General features: G+C 47.5%; 3 non-coding genes across 3 annotated transcripts; all 3 read left to right on the forward strand.

Moving 5' to 3' along the window:
- The first annotated feature begins 388 nt into the window (after window positions 1-388).
- Trnat-agu (transfer RNA threonine (anticodon AGU)) lies at window positions 389-460 on the forward strand. The gene has a single exon. It is a non-coding gene; the product is annotated as a tRNA-Thr (tRNA).
- A 1,277-nt stretch (window positions 461-1,737) lies between these two features.
- On the forward strand, window positions 1,738-1,809 carry Trnat-agu (transfer RNA threonine (anticodon AGU)). The gene has a single exon. It is a non-coding gene; the product is annotated as a tRNA-Thr (tRNA).
- Window positions 1,810-3,274: 1,465 nt separating this feature from the next.
- Window positions 3,275-3,346, forward strand: Trnat-agu (transfer RNA threonine (anticodon AGU)). The gene has a single exon. It is a non-coding gene; the product is annotated as a tRNA-Thr (tRNA).
- Window positions 3,347-12,021: the final 8,675 nt, after the last annotated feature.

Genomic DNA, 12,021 nt, shown 5'->3' on the forward strand with positions numbered 1-12,021 from the left:
ACATAAGGCTCTTAATCCCAGGGTCGTGGGTTCGAGCCCCACGTGGGGAGGAACGGAATTTTGTTCCTCTGCAGATGTAACTTACCGTTTTTCTCATTAACGTGATGTAATGGAAATAGCAACTTTAAACTTTGCCTACTTCTCCGTCAGTCGCAAGGAAACTGTATTTGAAGGTGAAGGTGATTTTGTAGACATGTGTGAAAGACATGTTCTGAAATGCAAGTGGTGTTATTTGGAGAGCACTTCCTTTACGTGTCAGATGTGTAGGCAAGCAGTAATGGGTCGCCATAGCTGCAAATATTAGACGGTAATATGAAGTGTTGTCAGCTGAAGTCTGATGATCCAGACGACCGTAAGGATGAAGTACGCAAAAGTACCGCTAGGCCGCGCCTCTTTAGCTCAGTGGCAGAGCACTGGTCTAGTAAACCAGGGGTCGTGAGTTCGATCCTCACAGGAGGCAGACGAATTTTGGATATCAGTTGCGCGTCGTGGCCTTATAGCAAACAGTATCTGGGATGACTAACAATTAGCGAGAGGCGTTTTATTAAGAATTACTCTCAGATGTGATTAAGGCGAATGGCGCAGATAAAGCATTTGCCAAAGCGGTACAGCATAAGGTGGGATGGGACAGTCTGAAATATATTATATAGATGTATTTCTCACAGGTGTCGTAGCAGGTTGAATGTATCAAATGGGTGGGAAAGAGCAAGGGGCAGCGTCTGTGTAGAACGAAAACACAACTCCTCAGTGGTGTGAGCGTTTCGAGATGAGTCGTATATAAGTTCCACTTGTTTGTCAGTGACCGTGTGGCCTAATGGACAAGGCGTCGGACTTCGTATCCGAAGATTGCGTGTTTGATTCCTCTCTCGGTCGTGTTTTTCCAGATCTGAAAAAGAAACATACCGTTTTAGTGTAGCACTTGAGCAGTACGAAACCGTGTGAATGTTGCTGTTGACCATTTTCTGCTTGGAGATGCTCTTCAGCTTAAAACACGCACAACAAGACCGGTGTTAACTAGCGAATTGGTTTGCATATTGCCGTCGCCGCGTGATTTTGACTGGCACTTGCACATCTAAAATAACGTCGGAAAGTAACTCGTTCGGCTTATGAGTCACATCAAGTATGTGTGTTAATTTTGACGAAACTAGCTCTGCAGGTTGTCATGCAATTCTGTTACCTCTCAGAAATGATTATGAAATAAAAGTGAACTACGTGACGAGTGTGACGTTAGGAAAACATTAGGCAATATGGGGAGGTTCTGTATGGGACCAATCAACCCAAACGAGTACTGTGTGACGTGCTAACCGGCACATACTCACCGAGGCAGCGCGGCTAGCTTAGTCGGTAGAACATAAGGCTCTTAATCCCAGGGTCGTGGGTTCGAGCCCCACGTGGGGAGGAACGGAATTTTGTTCCTCTGCAGATGTAACTTACCGTTTTTCTGATTAACGTGATGTAATGGAAATAGCAACTTTAAACTTTGCCTACGTCTCCGTCAGTCGCTACGAAACTGTATTTGAAGGTGAAGGTGATTTTGTAGACATGTGTGAAAGACATGTTCTGAAATGCAAGTGGTGTTATTTGGAGAGCACTTCGTTTACGTGTCAGATGTGTAGGCAAGCAGTAATGGGTCGCCATAGCTGCAAATATTAGACGGTAATATGAAGTGTTGTCAGCTGAAGTCTGATGATCCAGACGACCGTAAGGATGAAGTACGCAAAAGTACCGCTAGGCCGCGCCTCTTTAGCTCAGTGGCAGAGCACTGGTCTAGTGAACCAGGGGTCGTGAGTTCGATCCTCACAGGAGGCAGTCAAATTTTGGATATCAGTTGCGCGTCGTGGCCTTATAGCAAACAGTATTTGGGATGACTAACAATTAGCGAGAGGCGTTTTATTAAGAATTACTCTCAGATGTGATTAAGGCGAATGGCGCAGATAAAGCATTTGCCAAAGCTGTACAGGATAAGGTGGGATGGGACAGTCTGAAATATATTTTATAGATGTATTTCTCACATATCTCAGAGCCTTCCGCGGTTGTCGTCGTCGTCGTCGTCGTCGTCGTCGTCGTCGTCGTCGTCGCCGCCGCCGCCACTTCTGCAGAAGTAGCAAATGGACATCGTAGCAAATGCGGCGAGGGACGCCCTGCCTTACATTTCCGAATGCACAAAGTGTGTGGTTTAGTTTCCCAGTCTATATTTGGTAGGTCTCGTAGCAGGTTGAATGTATCAAATGGGTGGGAAAGAGCAAGGGGCAGCGTCTGTGTAGAACGAAAACACAACTCCTCAGTGGTGTGAGCGTTTCGAGATGAGTCGTATATAAGTTCCATATGTTTGTCAGTGACCGTATGGCCTAATGGACAAGGCGTCGGACTTCGTATCCCAAGATTGCGTGTTTGATTCCTCTCTCGGTGGTGTTTTTCCAGATCTGAAAAAGAAACATACCGTTTTAGTGTAGCACTTGAGCAGTACGAAACCGTGTGAATGTTGCTGTTGACCATTTTCTGCTTGGAGATGCTCTTGAGCTTGAAACACGCACAACAAGACCGGTGTTAACTAGCGAATTGGTTTGCATATTGCCGTCGCCGCGTGTTTTTGACTGGCACTTGCACATCTAAAATAACGTCGGAAAGTAACTCGTTCGGCTTATGAGTCACATCAAGTATGTGTGTTAATTTTGACGAAACTAGCTCTGCAGGTTGTCATGCAATTCTGTTACCTCTCAGAAATGATTATGAAATAAAAGTGAACTACGTGACGAGTGTGACGTTAGGAAAACATTAGGCAACATGGAGAGGTTCTGTATGGGACCAATCAACCCAAACGAGTACTGTGTGACGTGCTAACCGGCGTATACTCACCGAGGCAGCGCGGCTAGCTCAGTCGGTAGAACATAAGGCTCTTAATCCCAGGGTCGTGGGTTCGAGCCCCACGTGGGGAGGAACGGAATTTTGTTCCTCTGCAGATGTAACTTACCGTTTTTCTGATTAAAGTGATGTAATGGAAATAGCAACTTTAAACTTTGCCTACGTCTCCGTCAGTCGCTACGAAACTGTATTTGAAGGTGAAGGTGATTTTGTAGACATGTGTGAAAGACATGTTCTGAAATGCAAGTGGTGTTATTTGGAGAGCACTTCCTTTACGTGTCAGATGTGTAGGCAAGCAGTAATGGGTCGCCATAGCTGCAAATATTAGACGGTAATATGAAGTGTTGTCAGCTGAAGTCTGATGATCCAGACGACCGTAAGGATGAAGTACGCAAAAGAACCGCTATACCACGCCTCTTTAGCTCAGTGGCAGAGCACTGGTCTAGTAAACCAGGGGTCGTGAGTTCGATCATCACAGGAGGCAGACGAATTTTGGATATCAGTTGCGCGTCGTGGCCTAATAGCAAACAGTATCTGGGATGACGAGCAATTAGCGAGAGGCGTTTTATTAAGAATTACTCTCAGATGTGATTAAGGCGAATGGCGCAGATAAAGCATTTGCCAAAGCGGTACAGCATAAGGTGGGATGGGACAGTCTGAAATATATTTTATAGATGTATTTCTCACATATCTCAGAGCCTTCCGCGGTTGTCCTCGTCGTCGTAGTCGTCGTCGCCGCCGCCGCCGCCGCCTCTTCTGCAGAAGTAGCAAATGGACATCGTAGCAAATGCGGCGAGGGACGCCCTGCCTTACATTTCCGAATGCACAAAGTGTGTGGTTTAGTTTCCCAGTCTATATTTGGTAGGTCTCGTAGCAGGTTGAATGTATCAAATGGGTGGGAAAGAGCAAGGGGCAGCGTCTGTGTAGAACGAAAACACAACTCTCAGTGGTGTGAGCGTTTTGAGATGAGTCGTATATAAGTTCCACTTGTTTGTCAGTGACCGTGTGGCCTAATGGATAATTCGTCGGACGTCGTATCCGAAGATTGCGTGTTTGATTCCTCTCTCGGTCGTGTTTTTCCAGATCTGAAAAAGAAACATACCGTTTTAGTGTAGCACTTGAGCAGTACGAAACCGTGTGAATGTTGCTGTTGACCATTTTCTGCTTGGAGATGCTCTTCAGCTTAAAACACGCACAACAAGGCCGGTGTTAACTAGCGAATTGGTTTGCATATTGCCGTCGCCGCGTGTTTTTGACTGGCACTTGCACATCTAAAATAACGTCGGAAAGTAACTCGTTCGGCTTATGAGTCACATCAAGTATGTGTGTTAATTTTGACGAAACTAGCTCTGCAGGTTGTCATGCAATTCTGTTACCTCTCAGAAATGATTATGAAATAAAAGTGAACTACGTGACGAGTGTGACGTTAGGAAAACATTAGGCAACATGGGGAGGTTCTGTATGGGACCAATCAACCCAAACGAGTACTGTGTGACGTGCTAACCGGCATATACTCACCGAGGCAGCGCGGCTAGCTCAGTCAGTCGAGGCGCGGCCGTCGTGCAGGTCGGACGTGCCTGGAGCGTTGTTTACGTGCTTAGCTGCGGCCTGCGGTGCGGCACGTGGTGAGTCGAGGGCCGTTGCGGCGCGCAAACATCTTGTTTGTAACGAATAGAACCTAACATGGATCACCCAGAGCGGAAAGATACTTTGAAGTTTATGTTTGATGGAAGTTTTTCTCGACCGAAATATTACGAAGTCGAACGGTTTCTCGATGAAGACGTAAAATTGCCTCCCACCGATATCATTGGTATCCATTTGTCTATTGTCAGTAGCACAGTTTATATCAAATTGCGTGACCCAGAATTGTGCGACAAAATCATCGCACCCATAGGGTGGTGGGGTTTCGGGTTCCGCTGAATAGGTCAGGAGTTCACTACACTCAGCTGGCGGCTACACGGGTAGCGGAGGCTGTGTGGCGTGGACTGGGCGGTTTTTTAGGTTAGAAGGCCTCGGGAAAGTGCGGGATGGGCTGCAATGTCAAAGGGTGCTTGGCAATTACAGGACGTGCTTGGATCAAGGAACAGTCGGAATTATAGTTGTAAATTGTTGTAGTTGCGCTGGAAAAGTCCCTGAGCTTCAAGCGCTAATAGAAAGCACAGAAGCTGATATCGTTATAGGTACAGAAAGCTGGCTAAAGCCTGAAATAAGTTCTGCAGAAATTTTTACGAAGTCTCAGACGGTGTTCAGGAAAGATAGATTAGGCAGAATTGGTGGTGGAGTGTTGGTGTCTGTCAGTAGTGGTTTATCTTGTAGTGAAGTCGAAGTAGATACTCTGTGCGAATTGGTGTGGGTGGAGGTTATACTTAACAGCCGAATTAAGTTAATAATTGGCTCCTTCTACCGACCCCCAGACTCCGATGATACAGTTGCGGAACAGTTCAGAGAAAGTTTGAGTCTCGTAACAAATAAATACCCCACTCATACGGTTATAGTTGGTGGGGACTTCAACCTACCCTCGGTATGTTGGCAAAGATACTTGTTCAAAACCGGTGGTAGGCACAAAACGTCTTCCGAGATTGTCCTAAATGCATTCTCCGAAAATTATTTAGAGCAGTTAGTCCACGAACCCACGCGAATTGTAAATGGTTGCGAAAACACACTTGACCTCTTGGCCACAAACAATCCAGAGCTGATAGAGAGCATCATGACTGATACAGGGATTAGTGATCACAAGGTCATTGTAGCTAGGCTCAATACCATTTCTTCCAAATCCATCAGAAACAAACGCAAAATAATTTTATTTAAAAAAGCGGATAAAGTACCACTAGAAGCCTTCCTAAAAGACAATTTCCATTCCTTCCGAACTGACTATGCGAATGTAGACGAGATGTGGCTCAAATTCAAAGATATAGTAGCAACAGCAATTGAGATATTCATACCTCATAAATTGGTAAGAGATGGAACGGATCCCCGTGGTACACAAAAAAGGTCCGAACGCTGTTGCAGAGGCAACGGAAAAAGCATGCGAAGTTCAGAAGAACGCGAAATCCTGAAGATGGGCTAAAATTTACAGACGCGCGAAATTTGGCACGTACTTCGATGCGAGATGCCTTTAATAGGTTCCACAACGAAACATTGTCTCGAAATTTGGTAGAAAATCCGAAGAAATTCTGGTCGTATGTAAAGTACACAAGCGGCAAGACGCAGTCAATACCTTCGCTGCGCAGTGCCGATGGTACTGTTATCGACGACTGCGCCGCTAAAGCGGAGTTATTGAACGCAGTTTTCCGAAATTCCTTCACCAGGGAAGACGAATGGAATATTCCAGAATTTGAAACACGAACATCTGCTAGCATGAGTTTCTTAGAAGTAGATACCTTAGGGGTTGCGAAGCAACTCAAATCACTTGATACGGGCAAGTCTTCAGGTCCAGATTGTATACCGATTAGGTTCCTTTCAGATTACGCTGATACTATAGCTCCCTACTTAGCACTCATATACAACCGCTCGCTCACCGATAGATCTGTACCTACAGATTGGAAAATTGCGCAGGTCGCACCAGTGTTCAAGAAGGGTAGTAGGAGTAATCCATTTAACTACAGACCTATATCATTGACGTCGGTTTGCAGTAGGGTTTTGGAGCATATACTGTATTCAAACATTATGAATCACCTCGAAGGGAACGATCTATTGACACGTAATCAGCATGGCTTCAGAAAACATCGGTCTTGTGCAACGCAGCTAGCTCTTTATTCGCACGAAGTAATGGCCGCTATCGACAGGGGATCTCAAGTTGATTCCGTATTTCTAGATTTCCGGAAAGCTTTTGACACCGTTCCTCACAAGCGACTTCTAATCAAGCTGCGGAGCTATGGGGTATCGTCTCAGTTGTGCGACTGGATTCGTGATTTCCTGTCAGGAAGGTCACAGTTCGTAGTAATAGACGGCAAATCATCGAGTAAAACTGAAGTGATATCAGGTGTTCCCCAAGGAAGCGTCCTGGGACCTCTACTGTTCCTGATCTATATAAATGACCTGGGTGACAATCTGAGCAGTTCTCTTAGGTTGTTCGCAGATGATGCTGTAATTTACCGTCTAGTAAGGTCATCCTAAGACCAGTATCAGCTGCAAAGCGATTTAGAAAAGATTGCTGTATGGTGTGTTAGGTGGCAGTTGACGCTAAATAACGAAAAGTGTGAGATGATCCACATGAGTTCCAAAAGAAATCCGTTGGAATTCGATTACTCGATAAATAGTACAATCCTCAAGGCTGTCAATTCAACTAAGTACCTGGGTGTTAAAATTACAAACAACTTCAGTTGGAAGGACCACATAGATAATATTGTCGGGAAGGCGAGCCAAAGGTTGCGTTTCATTGGCAGGACACTTAGAAGATGCAACAAGTCCACTAAAGAGACAGCTTACACTACACTCGTTCGTCCTCTGTTAGAATATTGCTGCGCGGTGTGGGATCCTTACCAGGTGGGATTGACGGAAGACATCGAGAGGGTGCAAAGAAGGGCAGCTCGTTTTGTATTATCGCGTTATAGGGGAGAGAGTGTGGCAGATATGATACACGAGTTGGGATGGAAGTCATTACAGCATAGACGTTTTTCGTCGCGGCGAGACCTTTTTACGAAATTTCAGTCACCAACTTTCTCTTCCGAATGCGAAAATATTTTGTTGAGCCCAACCTACATAGGTAGGAATGATCATCAAAATAAAATAAGAGAAATCAGAGCTCGAACAGAAAGGTTTAGGTGTTCGTTTTTCCCGCTCGCTGTTCGGGAGTGGAATAGTAGAGAGATAGTATGATTGTGGTTCGATGAACCCTCTGCCAAGCACTTAAATGTGAATTGCAGAGTAGTCATGTAGATGTAGATGTAGATGTGGCGGTACCTATAAATTTCGACACAGTGACGGGAATGTTGGTGAGGTGACTGTTGTCCACGCTGGTCTTGGTATTCGTACCGTCAGGATTTTCGAGTTGCCTTTCGAAATCTCGGCTGAACAAATAAATGCTTCTATTAAGTCGTACGGCAAAATTATCAGTAACATTGCCGAAAAGTGGGCCCCGTTCCATAAGTACCCTGTTTTGAACGGTGTGCGGCAAATTAAGATCGAATTGCAACGGCATATTCCGTCCTACCTAACGATTTGTGGATATAGGGCGATAATCATATATGAGGGACAGCCTCGTACATGTTCAGGCTGTAATTCCACGGGACACGTCCGGGCACAGTGCATCCAACGACGTGTAACGCAGCTGCCTGCGGGTGAACTGGGCCCTCCCCCGCAACCGACAGTATTACCGACTACTCATGTAACGGCGGTCCGTGCAAATACACCCACTGCGTCGGCTGCGGAAGTCGGACTTAGTGTGGCCGATGTTACGAATGACGGAGATGTACCTATGGAAATCTCTACCGCTCAGGAAGCCTTGCCGGTCGCTGGCTTGCTAGCCGCGGTGCCCCGTGACGCCTCACGTGAGGAAGCCAGGGTTGACGTTGTGGAGGCGGCCACTACCGCCACTGACAGCCAGCAAGAGACAGAGACTCTTCCTCTTCCTTTAAAGAATGCGGAAGCCTCTGTCAGTGGGTCCTCCCCGAAAAAGCACAAGAAACGTCGGATCGCTCGTCCGGCGGCAGCTCAATCGGCACCTCCCTTGCGTGAAAAGGCCAAACACGCGGGCCGCATGATCTGCGATGACACTTCGGGGACCGAAGATTGTCTTCCGTCGTTGGCCTCACCCATGAATATTGACGATGATGTATCCAACCTTGACACGGGGAGGGCACATATTAGTGCACCACCGCGGACGGCCCAAGTTGCAGATGTGCAGGGTGACGGCCCGCAATGTGGTTCCGGAACTGCTGCAGCAGGCGCGACGACGGCTGTGTCTGTCGATAATTGGGCGGATGAGATTGAAGATATGACTGGCAATCCCGAGCGTGAAGAACCGATGGCAACTGGTGATACGCTGCTTACGTCTCGGCGCAATGCAGCATCCACGGACGGCGACGTCTAGACTTATACGACCTCCGAAGCGGACGACTGTTGAAGGGATAAAAATCGTACCTGTTTTCATCTGCAGATGACCACTCATCCCACATCGCTCCGTTCACGACAATTCTATAAGATTTCTACCATAAATGTTAACCGCATTGTCTATCAAGCAAAAATCCACAGCCTTCGACATTATTTACGGGCCGCTGATATAGATATTCTGTTCGTACAGGAAGCACTGACTCCACTCCTAGCCGACGTCCCCGGTTATGACGCCATTGTCAATATAGGGACGGAGGCAGGTACGATCATTCTGTATCGGGAAGGCATTGAATGTTCTTGTTTGTCCATGTTACCTACCGGACGAGGCATTGCCGCACAGTTCCATGATGTACTCCTTCTTAATGTGTACGCCCCTTCCGGTTCCAACGCGCGAGCGGCGAGGACGGAGTTTTACACGGGAGAGATAGCGAATCTAATCACCGACTTGCGTCTGCGTATTATTATGGGTGGTGACTTTAACTGCGTATTGCGCCGCACCGATCAAACGCCGAACTTTAACTTCAGCCAGGAACTGCTAACACTGGTTACAGAATTGCAGTCAGTCGACACGTGGGCGACCTTACACCCAGATGAAGTTGCCTTTACTCACTTTACGCAGACATCTTCCAGCAGGTTAGATCGCATATATGTGCAACGCGGTCTTTTAGCCGACGTGGGAACTTGCGAATATTGGCCCGTTAATTTCAGTGACCATATCGCTTACCACATCGTCTTTAATCACTCACCGCAGAAAGTTTATAGAGGCTTCGGACGATGGCAACTCAACTGTCGCCTCTTACAATACGCCACTTTAGAGCGTGAGATCCGGTCAGTTTGGCACTCCGTGACATCAAGCAGGCCCACGTATTCCACGTGGATTGATTGGTGGACGCTTCATGCAAAGGGGAAACTCATTACTTGCATCAAGCACCACGCCCGGATTCGTGCTCGCGGTGAGAAGGAAATCACTGAATTCTATTTCTGTGCCCTGCGAGAATTGTACCGGGATTATCATCAGGTGCCTAATAACATCACGCACGTACGCAGACTCCAAACCAAGATTACATCCTTGACGGCCTGCACCGCCGTCGGTCACCAGATTCGAGCACGTGACTCCACAAACTTGCCGCAACAGCAGACGTCAGTCCATCATATCGTCCAACAGTTACGTGCAGCGCGTAGGAAACTTATTCATAAGTTGCAGGATGCAGACGGTGCTTGTTATACCCTACAGCGAGACATCAAAAACCATGTTACCAACCACTTTGCTGCACTTTACACCTGTGCTGGTGTACCACATGAGAAAGTGCGAGAATGGTATCATTCTGGACCCCCGCCGTACCGCATTACCGACGACCTCAATCGGGACCTGCTTGCTCCCTTTACCAAAGAAGAACTGAAGGATGCCCTGCTTGCTGCGCCACGAAATAAATCTCCGGGCACGGACGGGCTCTCTGTCGAGTTTTACGTCAAATATTGGCCTATATTAGGGGACGAACTCACAGAGATGTACAATGAAGTACTACTTGGGATTGCTCTACCCCCAGCCTTCACAGAGGGGTTAACTGTTTTAATACCTAAGACGCCGACGCCGACCACCACCAAAGATCTGCGGCCCATTACTCTGCTCAATGCCGACTTTAAGCTTCTGACGCGCGCCCTCAATGCCCGGTTACGGCAGCTGTTACCCTATCTTCTGGGACCATACCAAATGAGTGCGATCCGTGGTCGGTCGCTGTCCACCATTTTGGCGCTATATCGGGATCTCGTCTCCCTCACCTGGGCCACCCGCACTCCTATGGCCATAGCATTTCTTGACTTCGATAAGGCTTACGATCGAGCTGACTATCACTATCTCAGCGGCGTGATGGAATCAATGGGCTTCAGTCTTAATTTTATCCACCTCATCAACAACTGTATCAGTGGTACCCGTACACGCTTCCTGAACAATAATACATTGACGGAGTACGTCCAGCTCTCACGGGGTATCAAGCAAGGCTGTGCACTTTCAACGACGCTCTATGCGATCCTCATGGAACCCTTGTTGCGCCATCTACATCATAGCCTCCCTGGATTCCAGTTTTATGGTATCAAGTCTGTGGTCCAAGCTTACGCAGACGATGTCAGCGTGCTTCTTAACGACGTTCGCGATGTCACCGCAGCGAAACGCATTCTTGAGGAATTCCAAAGAGATAGTGGTGCCATGTTAAACGTCAATAAATCCGCCGCCTTAACGCTTGGTCAAGAACGACCTATCACAGGCGACGCTTGGCTGCCCTGTGTACAGACTAGAAAACACCTTGGTCTCTACGTTACGGCCCGGCCTCTGGACATGTCTCACAAAAATTGGATACCCAAAATTCAGGCGATAAAAGCACTCCTGCGCGACCAGAACATGCGACACCTCGATCGTCTGCAGCGAGCCTTTTTCGTCAACTCTTATGCCCTCTCTAAATTACAATTTGTTGCCGCCGTCCTACCTATGCCACCCACAGTAGCAAGATCACTCCTAGCGGCGGCCGCCTGGTACGTCTGGAAGCTCAATATTTTTAAGGTTTCCTTCACCACGACAGCACTGCCATGCGATATGGGAGGCCTTGGCTTGAAAAACCCCGGCATTCATGCACTAGCCCTGTATCTGAAACGCTCATGGCAGATACTCACCGCCAGCGAGGACACCGTCACGAAGCGGCTCTATCAACTGTCCCGCCCCCGCAATATATCTCCGCCTGTGGACATTGGCCACGTCGGCCCGCACTTTCAGCATATAGCACTGTATTACCTTGAAAGTAGCTATCTCGACGACGAGCTTTTCAAGAAGCCGACGGTAAAACTGTACCGCCACTTACTTCGGCCGTCACTGCCTGGCCCCTTGGAAAAGAAGTATCCGGCTTGCAATTGGTCCCTCGTTTGGGCTAACATCCATAATCCAACGCTTCCGACAGATGTCCGCTCCGAATGGTATGACGTGGTCGCTGACACTATTCCGACGAAAGAAAAGCGGCACAGGATTAATCTTGCACCCAGTCCCTACTGCGACTTGTGCCACATGGTTGAGACTATTGCACATCTGTTTGTCTGCAAGGATCAAGTGCACATCTGGAATTG

This window comes from Schistocerca gregaria, chromosome 4 (genome assembly GCF_023897955.1).
Source record: "Schistocerca gregaria isolate iqSchGreg1 chromosome 4, iqSchGreg1.2, whole genome shotgun sequence".
Taxonomy (NCBI): domain Eukaryota; kingdom Metazoa; phylum Arthropoda; class Insecta; order Orthoptera; family Acrididae; genus Schistocerca; species Schistocerca gregaria.